This window comes from Lissotriton vulgaris, chromosome 1_1 (genome assembly GCF_964263255.1).
Source record: "Lissotriton vulgaris chromosome 1_1, aLisVul1.2, whole genome shotgun sequence".
NCBI lineage: Eukaryota > Metazoa > Chordata > Amphibia > Caudata > Salamandridae > Lissotriton > Lissotriton vulgaris.
Genome location: NC_141685.1, coordinates 159,115,886 through 159,131,835, shown reverse-complemented (window position 1 = coordinate 159,131,835; position 15,950 = coordinate 159,115,886). Strand labels below are relative to the sequence as shown.

At 43.8% G+C, this 15,950-nt stretch overlaps 1 pseudogene; it reads left to right on the top strand.

Annotated features, from left to right (window-relative positions):
* The first annotated feature begins 8,742 nt into the window (after positions 1-8,742).
* LOC147737947 (uncharacterized) lies at positions 8,743-10,854 on the top strand (annotated as a pseudogene).
* Positions 10,855-15,950: the final 5,096 nt, after the last annotated feature.

The following is a 15,950-nucleotide window of genomic DNA, read 5'->3' as shown; positions in this document are numbered from 1 at the left end:
ATTGCCTTATAGCCCTTCTGCCTCTGGATATACCAGTCGTTAAAGGCCCTCAACCCGTTACAGGCCCGAGACGCATGCCCTCATCATCGGGCCATAAGGCTATATTAAAGCCTGCCTGACCAGAATATTATGTTTGCCAATCATGTATTTGATTGCATTCTTAAGACAGTACTTAACTGCAATGTTTAAATGAATCTAGACATATTTAAACATTGTCAATTGGATACAATAATTGTGAAACATTCTGAGGGGCGCCCGACGATCGTTGTGGGGTTGGGGGGCGTGGCATTAAAAGGTTTTAAGACCACTGGTCTAGGGTGTTCCTCATCGTAGAGGTGTGAGGGGCCTGATGTAACACTTTTGGTTAGTCAAATCTTAAAGGGGAGGATACAGAGACTCAAAGCCGATGGATTTCAATGTCAAACCTGTTTATCGCCACTTAATCATCCTCACAATTGCAATAAGTGACTGGATCAGGCCCTCCAACCATGTCCAGATGGGCTGCTGGCTGAGTATATTCAGCGCAGGTTTGGAAATCAAGGTTTGAGATGTAAAACATGAAAGTAATAGAAACATGTACGCTTTACAAAGGAACGATGATGGTGATGCCAAGCCCTATGTGCCACTGTTAGTACAGCTAGCAAGAGTGTCTACATTTATCTGCTAACAGCGCCGCTCCATGGGAAAGGTCAGCCGTCCCTCATCATATCTGCAAACCCACCCTATTCTAGACCCTCTCTAGCAGCACCTGCAGGCGGCTGGCCAGTGAACACTAAACTCTCTCTCATAAACCCACCTTTAGCAGACATGGGGGTGAGCACTTCAGGCAAAAACAACAAAACTAGAGCTGCTGATCGACCTGATCACAGGACCAGAGTCTTTGGTCCTTGAGATCCACGAGGACTAGTCTGGTCCCATGTGGGGCTGAAACGTAACCGGTTCCTTACAGAAATACTGAGTGTTGACAGGGGACAGACAGAGCTTGTTCTGGAAGAGCATGGGCATTCAGTGCTTATGACCCGGGGTTGCTCAGCCCCTTAAAATAATTAGACAGTACATAAACCACTAGGACAGCGGCTGATGTCAAACTCTTGAAGGGGGAAGAGTCGCGTTCCCTAAATCGCTGCAGTTAGAGCTGAACCTAGGAAACCACCCAAACTGCAAGCAACTTGGCCTCCACTGGTTCTTTTGCTCGGGCACCGCCAGAACCTCCTTTAGGCTTACTTCTGGAAGTAGTGGGTTTGAAACTCTGTGACTTGGATTACAGTCCGTCTTTGTGTAAGTTGCCCTAAAGTTGTAGGGTACTTCATAGGGTTAGCATTAGAGTCGGAATAGGAATGTCCCCTGCATTTTTTTTGAGTTTTATTAAGCTCGCACTCGACCCAGAGGTATCGGGGATCATAGTGCTTTATATGAGCCCCAGTTGCATTACAGATGGACACATTCATTTTTGTTAGGCACGGGGATATTGAATGATTTGCCCAGAATCACAGGATGTCTCACATGACGGATCGGAGTGCGATGTCTGAAAGTAGCTAAACCAGAACCCCTAAATGTGCGCTGCCAGCTTTGCTCAGTTTGACTTCTAATTATTATAGCAGCGCTCCAGCACTTGACAGCTCAGAAAGCCATAAAAATGTGCGACTTTGCATTTCAGTACGGTGATGCGGACCACCACATTGAAATGTGTTAGTCTAACTCCTGATGCGTGGTACTTGTCAGGCCTGTTCCCCTCAACGCAGGCACCCTTGCACTATGGTGCAAGGCTGCCTGCATTGGCAATAGGCAGCTAAATTTAGCACCAGCACAGGGAGAAACGCAAGGCTGCACCGTATTCGTGTAAATACGGTGCAGCCCTGTATTTCAGAAGTGGAGAGCGTGGCGTTAAGCCAAGGAGGCCAACGCCATGCTCCACCACTTCCTTGTAAATATGCCCCTTAATGACAACAGTCTGACCTATTTTATCAAGAGACAGAAAATCCTCTTATTTCAGAAGATGCACCGGCTTTATGTAGCATTGCTCCAGGAAACACACCTGTTACCTAGTGAACATGATAAACTCAGAAGGGATTGGATGAATAAGGTACTACATGCCAGCAGGATCCAGACTACCCTTACACACCCATCTACTCCTTTGGGACATGGGGAGAGTGGGTTGGACATCTGTTCTCACAAATCCCTGGGGGTTTGCATACTGCTAACACGGCGGGACCCTCCTGGACAGATATATTTTTGCCAAGGTTCAGATGTTCAATCGGTCTTTGTGTGTGGGCTCTATCTATGCCCCGGCGGCTGACCAACTCTTGCTCTCCTTTGGGACAGCCGGGGTATTAATGAGGGGGGTGCTGGAATATGGCACCTTGATAAGTCCAGAAACCATACGACCGGGTAGCCCCGAGACCAGATCATTCTCTCTGACATTATTGATGATCACGCCTTGATGGATCCATGGTGATTGGTGTACCTGAGGGACGCGGACTATACTTTCACCTCCTGCGTCCATTGTAAACGTTTACGCCTTGATCCTCCCAAACAGTACCTCTGATCATGATCCTGCTCTACTCCATCATTTTTTTCCCAACATATTTTATTGAATATATACATAAAACAATAAATCTGAAGACATTAGTCAGTACAGCAATATGTCAGCATGAAGAGACTCAGAAGAAACAGTAGCGGAAGCGTATCGCAAGGTAGTAGCACGAGTTTACAACTGTACAGCAGGTGATATATAACAAATGGAGGTACCACATCTGCACACTACTCTTCAAGCGCTGTTCGGTATGATCCCAGCTTAATCGACCTTTTAATGTTATAGACCTGTTCAAGGTAACACTTCTTGTGTTGGCCTCTGCTTGTGCACAGTACAGGAGAGTATGCAGCCACCTCTTAGTGTCCGGCACAAAGGCCGCTTTCAAAGACATTGCTATTTACCACTTGAAAAGTATGTATGCAAGGTCTATGAACCTGTGTAAGTGTTTGCCCCCTCTTTGCTTTAGGGTGAAGGCCTAGCAGGCAGGATTCAGGGGTAGTTGACAGTGTATGATCTGCAAGTTCTGCTATGGTGGCTGTAACTTCAAGCCATGACACCTGTAGTGGTGGGCACTCCCACACCATACATTAGAAACCGGCATCCGCCAGTTTACAGCACGGACACTCTGGTGTCGAATCAGGAAACGCGCTTTATATACGGTGGGGGGAGAGTTAACTGTAATGTGTGTAGTTAAATTGAGTGAATTGGAACCGAGGGTTCGAGGACACTTGGCTAACATGTTGTAGCGCCTGTATGCATGACTTGAGTAGTTGCAGGAGCACAGCGTTCCTCTAGCCAATGCTGTCCCCTGTGTGCAGCTGGTGAAAGGTTGATTGTTGGCATTTAAAACACCTTCCTGTTGCTCTGTTCTTCAAACAATCGTTAAAGATTGGCTGAGGTGGAGTGCTCAGTGCTGTGTTATTGGAAGCCAGCGTCCTACTTTCCGCTTCTATATCTCTGAATATTACTGAGCTATAAATGTTTTATTTCTGAGAGATCTTGGCCTGGACCCGCTCCACATGTCATAGAGGGAAATCTGCTGAGGAATTAGCACACATGCTGCTAGTTTCAGGCTCTTCGATCACAATGCAGTAACAATCCACTATCCAGCTATCTCACCTATCACTCGTTGACTCTGTGCCTGCCTTGGACCGATAGGGAGCTCTGCTGCTTTTTGGTTAGGTTTGTGCTGTACAAATACCACATGCATAGCACCTTTTTCAAAGGAAGAACACTTTGGTGACATCAAACTTTGCTGCTGTAGAACGTAGTTGAGATAGTAAATAACCTTGACTGCATGCTGCATGCTTCGGATCATTTGGCGGTGCATTTCACACTGTGAAATACTTTTATTTTACATTGTTGAGCTGTGCCTATGGCATTTTGTGTGTATTTGAAAAGCAGTGCTAGGCATCTGGCCCTTTGTAAAAGCTGTGTAGGGGCTGTGTACTTGCCGGGCATGTGTGAGAGTCGCAGAGGGCACTTTATCTTTATCTTATGTGCAGGCTGAACGGGAGGGGAGGTGCGGTTGGGGTAATTTATAAAGATACCTTGAAGATGGGGACTATTGATATTGATGTGGTTACTGGACTGGAACTATTCAGCATGACCTTAAAAATGGTTCTGGTCTTATTTTGACGGGGATTATCTGTTACAGACCCCCCGGGCTTTTAGTGTACAGCAGCAGCAATCACTATTGGATACCCTCACTAATATGGCAGCCACGCATCATAGATTAGTAATTTTGGGTGATTTTAATTTGTGGTTAAATGGCTCTCTTGACTCTGGTTTTTATACTGTACTTCACTCATGTGAAGGTCTTGGCCTCTTTCAGCAGGTCTCCAAGGCCACTCATAAAGCTGGGCATCTTCTTGATTTCATTTTCTCAGAAACCCATCTTCTGCATATTGGTGAAATTCTGCCTATGGGATGGATGGATCACTTTCTGATTAAATTCTTTGTTAACTTTAATACCCTTAATACTCAGGTATCTTACTCCACAACAGAATATATCAGTAGAGATTGGAAGGCTCTCACACGGATGAGGGGTTCTGATATTGTGTTCAAGGTCAGGGATTGTTTCTGATTAGACAAGCCAGTTGAGGAGAATTCGGCCTCTCTGTGTCTGAGATCACCTCGGCCTTGGACTCTTGTGCCCCCCTGAAAAAACATAGATGTAGGGGCAGAGCCTCGGCCCCGTGGTTTAACAATACTTTGAAAGACCTGAAATTAGCGTGCAGACAGACTGAGAGGAGATGGAGGCGAGGCTACAAGGAGATGGACAAGCTCCTGTGGAAACTCAAAATTATGGATCATAAGAAGGAGATCAGAAGGTCTAAGGCTAACTATTTCTCTTCCTTAATCTGCAATGCCTCTAACAGCTCTAGAAACATTTTTCACATCCTGAACAGTCTTACTAGCCCTGACTATTCTAAGAATGTGACACCCCCCTCTCAAGATCTCTGTGAGAACCTGGCCAGGTTCTTCCAGGAGAAAATCCAACTGATCATTGATGATCTGAAGGGTGGCCATCAGGCAGCAGGGAGTGTAGTCTCTGAGGCTACGAGCGTTGATGCTCCTGTGGTGAGTGACTCTGAAGGTGTGGATATTAGCATCGCTTGTCAGGCCGCTGAATATCTATCTGAGTTTGTGCTTCTGGCGGCGGAGGATTTCAGTAGGGTGGCACGGGGTATTTCCTCCGGTTCTCCCCTGGACCCAGTATCACACAAGATTTGGAAGGAGTTTGAGGAAGAACTGTTTCCAACTCTCCGCTTGATCTGTAATCAGTCTTTAGTTAGTGGTGTGGTCCCTCCCCAATGGAAGCAAGCTCTGGTGACACCTCTGCCGAAGAAGTCTTCTCTTGATCCAGAGTGTTCTAAGAACTATAGGCCTATTTCCTTGTTGCCGTTCCCGGCCAAGATTGTGGAACGTGTTGTCAGTAACACTCTTTCTAGGCACCTGGAGCAACATAACTTGCTGGAGGAGGTGCAGTTCAGATTTCGGCCAGCCCAAGGTACCAAGACGGCCTTGGTGACCGTTATGGATGACCTTCAGAGGTGATCCTGCTCGACCTGTCTGCCACCTTTGATACGGTCAACCATGAGATCCTGCTAAGAAGATTGAGTGAGGTTGGGGTGAGGGGCTGTGCCTCACGATGGTTTCGGTCTTTTCTACAGGACAGACAGCAGGTGGTGTCCCTCCCTCCTTTTCAATCTGCCTTCTCCAACGTGTCGCATGGTGTGCCACAGGGTTCGGCAATTAGCCCTATTTTATTTAATATTTATTTGAAACCCCTGATTGCGGTCATCAAAGCATACAATATTGACATTGTAAACTATGCTGACGACACGCAGCTGTTTCTCTCCTTTGAGGGAGAGGACTCGACGTCAGTGGATGTGTTTCACAACTGTCTGCGGGACACAGCCCGTTGGCTTAAGGACAACCCATTACAATTTAATGCAGGGAAGACTGAGGTGATTTCCTGCTCAGTGAGCAGGATTCCTCATGTCCTTCCTTGCAATTTTTGGCCCTCTGGTAATTCAACCGCAGTTCGGCCTGTAAAAACGGTCCCTAACCTGGGCTTTATGTTTGACCACAAACTTACTATGGAAGCTCTGGTTACAAAAACGACAGCTTGCTGTTTTGTGATCATTAGATCTCTGCGGAAAACCTTCCCTTTGCTACCTCCTTAGGCCGTGAGCTAGTGGTAAGGTGTACGATTCTCAGTAGGTTAGACTACTGTAATGCCCTATTGCTGGACTCCCCGAAGTTCCTTTTGGACAGACTACTGAGGATCCAGTCAGCAGCAGCCAAGCTAGTCCTAGGGCTGTCTAGAAGGTCCTCTACATCTGCGGCCTTGGAAGAACTGCACCGGCTTCCTCTGAGACAGAGAGTTTATTTATTTTATTTTTAGAGTTGGTGAATTCTGGCTTCAAATGGTAGCCAGTTTAGAGATTTAAGGTCAGGGGAGATGAGTCTCGCTGCCGCATTAGTAGATGCTCTTAGGGGAGCTCTAGTAGCTGTTGGGAGACCGCATAGCGAGACACTTCCGTAGTCCAGCCGAGACAGACATAGAGCTTGAACCAGTTCTATTTCAATCTCTCTGCCTTATCTTTAAAGCCCTTATTAGGATGGGTCCTGCGCTCATGCCCAAATAAATGTCATCGGTATATCCCTACAAGAAGGCTCCGCTCCTCATCAGCGAGACTGATGAAGGTACCGAGGTTTAGGAAAGTCAAGTCAGGGGGTAGATCCTTTGGGGTGACAGCGGCCAAACTGTGGAACGAGCTCCCGTGGGAGATCAGACAAATTAGGGAGCTCTTCCCTTTTAGAAGAAGTTTGAAAACCTGGCTGTACCCCAAAACTTAGTTGTCTGGCCATGTATCCGATACACATGTACTCTGAGTTGCTTAGCGCCAGGATGCCTGCAAGGTGACAGTGCGCTTTATAAGCTGAATAAATAAAAATAAATAATCAACAGTGTGTGCTGTTCTGGGGCATTCTCCATCTTGTGGAAAGAATGAGCGCACCTCAGTATTGTTCCATTAAATGTGGCCACAGTGGTTTGTACAGGTGATGTTGAAAAGCTTGAGTAGGAGGAGAGACCCATGAAAGGTCATGGGAATTACATTGTTGTAAAATCTTGTTTGCAGGTTTTGTGCTGGAAAAGGAATGTTGAAAGCAGGTCTATGCATGAGAGGTGCAGGTGAATACATTTAAGAACAGGCCCTACCTTGTATGGAGGGCAGCAGAGGTGCAGGGTATATGGACAGAGCAGTTTGGCTTAAGAGATGTTTTAAGAGAGTGTTTGGGGTGCTTGACATGGTCCAGGGGTGAAAGGGCGATAACAGGTTTGGCTTTGGTGCACCATCTGTGCTCTTGCTACGCTGATGCACCACAGCTGTCTACTAGTAGGCCGCCAGGCTAGTGTGCTATCTCGAGCTCTAAAGTTAGAGGTGAGACAACTAAACAACAGAGCAGCCCAGCTCAATCTCCTAGTCCATCCGTGGAACTCCCTCCCCAGTAGATAATACTGACAAATATTTGAGAGAAGTAAAACCACAAAGTAAGTTACAATCATTAAACTGCTGCTCTACTGCATATTGTGGGTGTAATGGATGAAGCCAGGCACCTCTGCGAGCAGCAATATTTGATTTATGGCGCAACATCCTGATGTCCACCCTTCTGTTTCGAGTCTTCCCGATCCATCTCACATCTCTTACTCAAAGAGCTGTTCTTGTTTTAACAAAACCTTGACCATATGCATCTACCTAAAGCTGTAACTAGTGTATGAGTGCGATGCAAGCGCCCTTTTTTTTACTAACTTACTCATGAACACCTTTGCTGAAATAAGTAAGATGTGAAAGTCAAAGCAACTTTTATGTAAATTTCTGTGTATGGTTAAATATGCCTTCATAAGTTTCAGAAATGGTAATCAAGAGATATTTATACAATCAATTAAAAATTGTGTGTGCACATTCCGTTATGTTTCCCTTTAAGTAATTTTAAATCTTTTTACATCCGACAGAAAACAATCTTTGATTGTACAAAATGTTTCAAAATGAGGAAGATAACACTGTAAATCTGCAAAGACGAAGCCTGAAATATTGAGTTCCAGTATTCAGGAAAACATAAGTGCCGTCAGAGCCAGCCAAACCCGAACATAAACTGAGACATCCTGAAAGAAGGGACACGATAAATTCAGTGATTCCACTAGTCTCAGCTGTGCACCTCCCTGCCTCAAAACGAAGAAATAACCTCTAGAAAATTAAGACAACACTGATAAACTTCCTCTTGTGTAAACATGTCCAATAACAGCTTTGATCATGAGGTTGGTGTGAGGTGGTTACAGCAGTGCTCTGCTTCCTAAAATAATACCAAGCCACCATTCTGTGCTAAAGGTGTATTGCAAACTGTTTCAGACCAATCCACAGCAACCATTGACAAGTGCAACGGAGTGGAGTCAGACAACTGAAGGTTAAAAGAAATAGGGGTTCTGCTGTCTAAAATACAGAGCACTGTTCCAGTGTGCACCGACCAGAAGGACAATGAATCTTTACCCGCAAGGATGCAGAACCATTACCCAGTCTAAAGACACAATCGCCCACGAAGAAGCCTTACACACGTTATGAGATTGGAAAGTAGTTGGTGACCATTGCACTTTATTCTTTAATTGGAAAACAAACGTGCAAAATACGACTCATACAGAGAATTCAAGAATAACACAAGTGCTTTATCAGTCATGTTGTCTCTTCAGGAAGTACAGTAAATGGATGTAAACAAGTATATACCAGAGCCAGAGACGCTAACCAAGAGAGAAGTCTCAGACACATGCAGTGAGAGCTTTAGTTTGTCATCAATATTAAAACCCCATCAGCAAGCACACACAGGGAAAAAACTATTCAAATGCACTGAATGTGTAAAGAGCTTTATTCAGTTATCAGGCCTACAAAGACATCAACGAACACACACAGGGGAAAAACCATATAATTGCACTGAATGTGTGAAGAGGTTTAATCAAGTATCACACCTACAGCGAATACACACTGGGGAAAAACCATTCCAGTGCAGTGAATGTGGAAGAAGTTTTAGTGATTCATCAGCATTAAGGAAACATCTGCGAACACACACAGGGGAAAAACCATTCCAGTGCAGTGAATGTGGAAGATGTTTTAGTGATTCATCAGCATTAAGGAAACATCTGCGAACACACACAGGGGGAAAACCATTCCAGTGCAGTGAATGTGGAAGATGTTTTAGTGAATCTTCAACATTAAGGAATCATCAGCAAATACACACAGGGGAAAAACCATTCAAGTGCAGTGAATGTTTGAAGAGCTTTAGTCGATTATCAGACCTAAAATACCATCTGAGAACACACACAGGAGATAAACCATATAATTGCACTGAATGTGTGAAGAGGTTTAATCAATTATCACACCTAAAACAGCATCAGCGAACACACACTGGGGAAAAACCATTCCAGTGCATTGAATGTGGAAGACGTTTTAGTCAATCTTCAACATTAAGGATTCATCAGCGAACACACACAGGGGAAAAACCATTCAAGTGCAGTGAATGTGGAAGAAGTTTTAGTAATTCATCAACATTAAGGAATCATCAGCGAACACACACAGGGGAAAAACCATTCAAGTGCAGTGAATGTGAAAGTAGTTTTAGTGATTTGTCAACATTAAGGAATCATCAGCGAACACACACAGGGGAAAAACCATTCAAGTGCAGTGAATGTGAAAGTAGTTTTAGTGATTTGTCAACATTAAGGAATCATCAGCGAAGACACACAGGGGAAAAACCATTTACATGCAGTGAATGTGTGAAGAGCTTTTGTCAATCATCATCTTTCCTAAGACATCAGCGAACACACACAGGGGAAAAACCATACCAGTGCAGTGAATGTGAGAAGAGGTTTATTCAATTATCGGACCTAAAACAGCATCAGAGAACACACACTGGGGAAAACCTGTTCAAGTGCAATGGATGTGGGAAGTGCTTTATATATTTATCAGGACTAAAATGGCACCAGAGAACTCACACAGGGGAAAAACCATACCAGTGCAGTGAATGTGAGAAGAGGTTTATTCGATTGTCAGACCTAAAACAGCATCAGAGAACACACACTGGGGAAAACCTGTTCAAGTGCAATGGATGTAGGAAGAGCTTTATATATTTATCAAGCCTAAAACGGCACCAGAGAACACACACTGGAGAAAAACCATCCCAGTGCAGTGAATCTGAAAGTAGTTTTAGTGAATCTTCAACATTAAGGATTCATCAGTGAACACACACAGGAAAAAACATTCAAGTGCAGTGAATGTATGAAGAGCTTTAGTCGATTATCAGACCGAAATCACCATCAAAGAACACACACAGGAGAAAAACCATATAATTGCAGAGAATGTTTGAAGAGGTTTAGTCGATTATCACAACTAAAACAGCATCAGAGAATACACACTAGGGAAAAACCATATCATTGCCATGAATGTAAAAGTAGTTTTACTGAATCATTAACATTAAGAAAATATCAGCGAATACACACTGGAAAACCATTCAAGTGCAAGGAATGTGAAAATGGATATATACATATATATATATATATATCAGGTCTAAAACGGCATCAGAAAACACGCACAGGAATCCTTCAAGTGCAGTGAATGAATATTTTATGGATATTCAATATTAAGTACTGATCAGCAAACACACACGGGAAAAGCCATGTCATTGCAGTAAATGTGTGAAGATCTTTTGTCAACTTTCAAAGCTACAAAGACGTCAGCCTCTCTTCAGAAGAGTGCAGGATCAATAATGACAGTTGCAGAGCTACAGCTGTGTGATAGCCAGGCCGAGCACACTTCAGAAGAGTGCAGGATCAGTAATGAAGGTCACGAAGCTGCAGCTGTGAGATAGCCAGGCCGAGCATGCAGCTTCACTCCAGAAGAGTGCAGGACCAATAATGAAGGTCACAGAGCTGCAGCTGTGTGATAGCCAGGCTGAGTACTTCACTTCAGAAGAGTGCAGGATCAATAATGAAGGTCACAGAGCTGCAGCTGTGTGATAGCCAGGCCGAGCACACTTCAGAAGAGAGCAGGATCAGTAATGAAGGTCACGAAGCTGCAGCTGTGTGATAGCCAGACCGAGCACACTTCAGAAGAGAGCAGGATCAATAATGAAGGTCACGAAGCTGCAGCTTTCTGATAGCCAGGCCCGAGACGCATGCCCTCGTCAGCGGGCCATAAGGCTATATTAAAGCCTGCCTGACCAGAATAGTCTGTTTGGCAATCATGTATTGGATTGCATTCTGAAAACAGTACTTAACTGCAATGGTTAAATGAATCTAGACATATTTAAACATTGTAAAATGGATACAATAATTGTGAAATATTCTGAGGGGCGCCCGACGATCGCTGTGGGGTTGGGGGTGTGGCATTAAAAGGTAGGGTGTTCCTCATCGGAGATGTGTGAGGGGCCTGATGTCACACTGTTGGTTAGTCAAATCCTAAAGGGAAGGGCACAGAGACTCAACGCCAATGGATTTCAATGTCAAACCTGTTTATCATCACTTAATCATCTTCACAATTGCAATAAGTGACTGGATCAGGCCCCCTCCAATCATGTCCAGATGGGCTGCCGGCTGAGTATATTCAGCACAAGTTTGGAAATCAAGGTTTGAGATGTAAAACATGAAAGTAATAGAAACATGTACGCTTTACAAAGGAACGGTGATGGTGATGCCAAGCCCTGTGTGACACTGTTAGTACTGCCAGCAAGAGTGTGTACATTTATCTGCTAACAGTGCCGCTCCATGGAAAAGGTCAGCCGTCCCTCATCATATCTGCAAACCAAACCTATTCTAGACCCTCCCCAGCAGCACCTGCAGGCGGCTGGCCAGTGAACACTAAACTCTCTCTCATAAACCCACCTTTAGAAGACATGGGGGTGAGCACTTCAGGAAAAAACAACAAAACTAGGGCTGCGGATCGACCCCGATCACAGGACCAGAGTGTTTGGTCCTAGAGATCCACGAGGACTAGTTTTGGCTATTCTGGCCTGGTCAGGTCTAACCAGGACCATCATTAAGTATTCTTAGTCCTCAATGCTTACACCTTAAACCCCAAGCATATAAACCTTAAGTACATATAAATTGAGTAACAGAAAGTGCCGTAGCACTTCTTACGAACATTGAACGTTGGGAATTGGAATTCCAGTGATAAGTGACAATGATAACAGTGTGTTGGCACCGCTAATTCAGGAGCAAAACTAAACTCTAGATGCAAGAGTCGCGGTTTAACATGGGGTTTGAAAATTAACAGGACTTACCACCCTTACACCTCTGAATATGTCTAACTGTATAGAAGTACATCATGCAGGGCTTCTTTGGATGACATTTGTGCAAAAGCAAAGTAATGGTGTAAGTGTTCTGTGACAAAGAATACAAAGTAAAGGATATCAAGTTTTTCGCTTGTTTGAGGATCCGCCAGAAAGGTCCATCTCCTGGGCAGGGTTGTCTTCCAGGTGACGTGCGAGGTCTTGGGGGTTTGTAAAGATGCTTGGTTTTCCATTCTCTAATATTCTGAATTTCAAGGGTCCTGCAAAAAAGAATTGAATGTTCTTCTTCCTCAGAATGTCCCGAAGTTGTAGGAATCCTTTCCTTGTGTCAACTGTGTCTTTGGAGTAATCCTGTGTAAAGGTAATCCGCTGGCCTTCCCAGGTGACGTGATGATTTTTCCTGGCGTAGTTTAAGATGGCTTCTGTCTGTTGGTAACTGCAAATGTGGAGATGATCAGTAGAGGGTTATTATCATGAACAAAGTGTCACTTTTCAAACCACATATTAATACAAAACCTAAATAAAGAGTATGACTGGGTGGAGGAAAAATAGAAAATCAAAAAAAGCATTTTAGCTTGCTTTTTAAACTACTGGGAAGTGGCTCCATGTCATGTAAAATAATCAATCTGTCTTGGCTTTGGAAACATGGATTCAAATTCCCTCACATACAAAGTGAGGTTGGCTAAAACAACAGGAAAGACTGAAGATGTCACATATGAAATGGAGTCACTCATTTTACAAAGCAGTCCAGTCAATTTCTAAAACAGTTTCATATGCAAAATCAAAGTAAACTCTGTTGACCTATTGTGTCAAAGTTCATTCTTTGGCATCATGCATTGATTATTGGCAATCCCACTCATTTTGGCGTTTGTGGAACGAAAATATATGTTTCAGCCTTCACCAATAGTGTAATTAGCTTCCCCACCACAAAGAATAGTTAGAAGTCAGGAGGCAAGAGCATTAGGGGCTGTGGTGTGGGCAAAAGGTACTGTCATGTACCTGGACGATGAAAAACCAAGTAGCAACAGGGCGAGCTTTTTCCCTCTCAGAACAAATACTAGAAGGGAATGACAGGGCAGGAAGGGGATAGAGAAAAGGAAAGGAGAACAGACAACGTGGGAGGAAAGACACACAAGCTGAATGGAGAATACTGGTGGGGTGAGACGATGCAAAAAAGAGGGATGAAGAGCTAGAGGTGCAGGACAGAAGGTAGAAGAATGAGAGTTGCAAGAGGGTGGGTGAAGAACTGAGTTGCATGAAGGTAGGTGAAGAAATTAGTAGGGCCGAGCAGAGCTAAGGGAAGAACGCTTGTCATTTATCAAATACTTTGCCACAAATTAGCCCTCAGGTCTAATAAAGCCACAGTTCGCGAAAAATTGCGATCTACCAATGTGGGACACTTTTTTGGTATGTCCGGGCCTACTTCTGGTCTAAGTTTATCCCTGGTTCCTTGCTACGTAACACTTTAAACATACACAGATGCCTTTAGTGAATTCAAGTGATATTGTACACCCCTTCAGCGAGTGTTTGACAAAAAGCAACTGATCATCCACCAGGAAACTAGGAATATAATTACTGCCTGGGTTAAATGCAACAACCTGAAAGCTAGTGCTTAATTTGTAAAAGAAAGTATGCCCGTGTCCGAAGCTCAGCGGCCGGTTTAATAAAACGTGGACATGCCAAGTGCCAGGCTGGTAGCCTTAAATACCCTACCAGTCACCCTCATCCCCTCCCTCTCCCTTGGCCCTCTATCTAACTCTAGAAGGTTCCTGCTTTCTCCCTCTGTTATGGTTCTTTCGTCTTTCTGATCTGTGTGTTTTCCTCTCTTCAGCTCGGTAAAAATCAGATGTGTTATAAATAGGTACAGGTGGCCGCCACCGGAAATCACCGGCTCAAATTAAGACCTGCAAAAGCTTGTTTCATGTACTCTTATGCTAACATGACCTGCTTGGCCTTGCAACTTTCCTTCTCTGACCTTGCTAAATCTAAAATATGTAAGAAAGAGAATAGTACCCTCCTTGTCAAGCAACAAATGTGTGAACAATTTACTGCAACTTGGGAAGTAAACAAAAGAAGCATGTAATCAAACCCAGTGAAATAAAATTAAATAGTTCACATTCTACAAATTGTGAGTAAAATTATTTACAATAAAGCCCAAATACATTATTTTACATTTTCCCAGTGTCCCATTAGCAACAGGGAAGGATTTACTCAGTCTGGGGCCTCTTAGTTTGATCTAGATTCTGGGGCGTACAACTTTTTTTCTAAGTGTTAGAATGTCACAAGCCTGTTCTCTGATTGGCACGAGCTTCTGCCCTTGGCTTACCACTGTTAAAACAGATCTTTTCCCAGAACTGTGTATCACACAGCCATTGCAGTTCTCAGGGGATCGATGTAGAGGAAAAGCATCCAAACGGATGAGAATTCTTCCTGCGAAATCGGATTGATTCAATTCCCCGAGCTGTAGAAAAATATCCCATGCCAGTGTTTACCTTTAAAGTGTACGAGTGCATGAACGAAGGCTCGACATAAAAAGGAGTGATTACCCTCATTGCTAAAAAGGCCAACATCACCACTGTATCGAGCTCCCACGATGATGATGGTAGACTTTTAATCACACACCTCCAGAGAGGTGATGAATAATCCATGTAGTCAACATATATGGCCCTAACACCTGGGAGAAGGTCTCCAGTAATCTTGAGAGCCTTCGGCAGGATGACCATATCATAGTCAGAGGGGACTTTAATTTGCAGCTAGACCCACACATAGACCGCGAATCTAAATGCAAATACCAGCCCACACGCTCACATGAAATCCTCAAACAAATATGCTCCAAATATAACCTAAGGGATTCGTGGCGCCTCCAACACCCAGACAAAAGCAACTATACATTATACTCGGCCCCTCATAACTCCTTCTTTAGGATTGACAACATCCTACTCTCAAGTGCTTTTACACACCTCATAGACTAAACAGATATAGCCCCCAAACTAGTCTCCGTTCACTCTTGCATTAGTGCCAAACTCACAGGTACACACACTATTCTTCCCCCAAAGAGATGGCGGTTCAACTATGACATCCTCTCTGACCCAGCAAACAAAACAAAGATCGAATCCGCAACTAAAGAATACGTTGAACTAAATGACCGTCCTGAAACGAGCTCATCCACTTTATGGGATGCTCTCAAAGCGACTATTAGAGGTGTCATTATCAGTATTAAGACATAAATTAATAAAAAACTAAATCAAGAACTGGAGTCGCTAGAGAAAGAAATCAAATCAATCGAGGTAAAACACTCCGCGAATATAGATAATAAAGACATCCTTTACCTTTTGATCAAGAAGAAATATGAATACAATAAGATAATGAGTAAACACACGGGTGTGTGGATTAATACATTTAAAGCACTAAAATTATGCGAGGGAAATAAGGCAGGCAAATTGTTAGCTTCGTATCTCATGCACAAACAGAAATAATTCACCATCCAATCGATTAGAGATTCCAAGAACATTGTCCAAACTAAACAAAACGAGATACTAAATGCATTCCAAAAATTCTATGAGGACCTTTACAA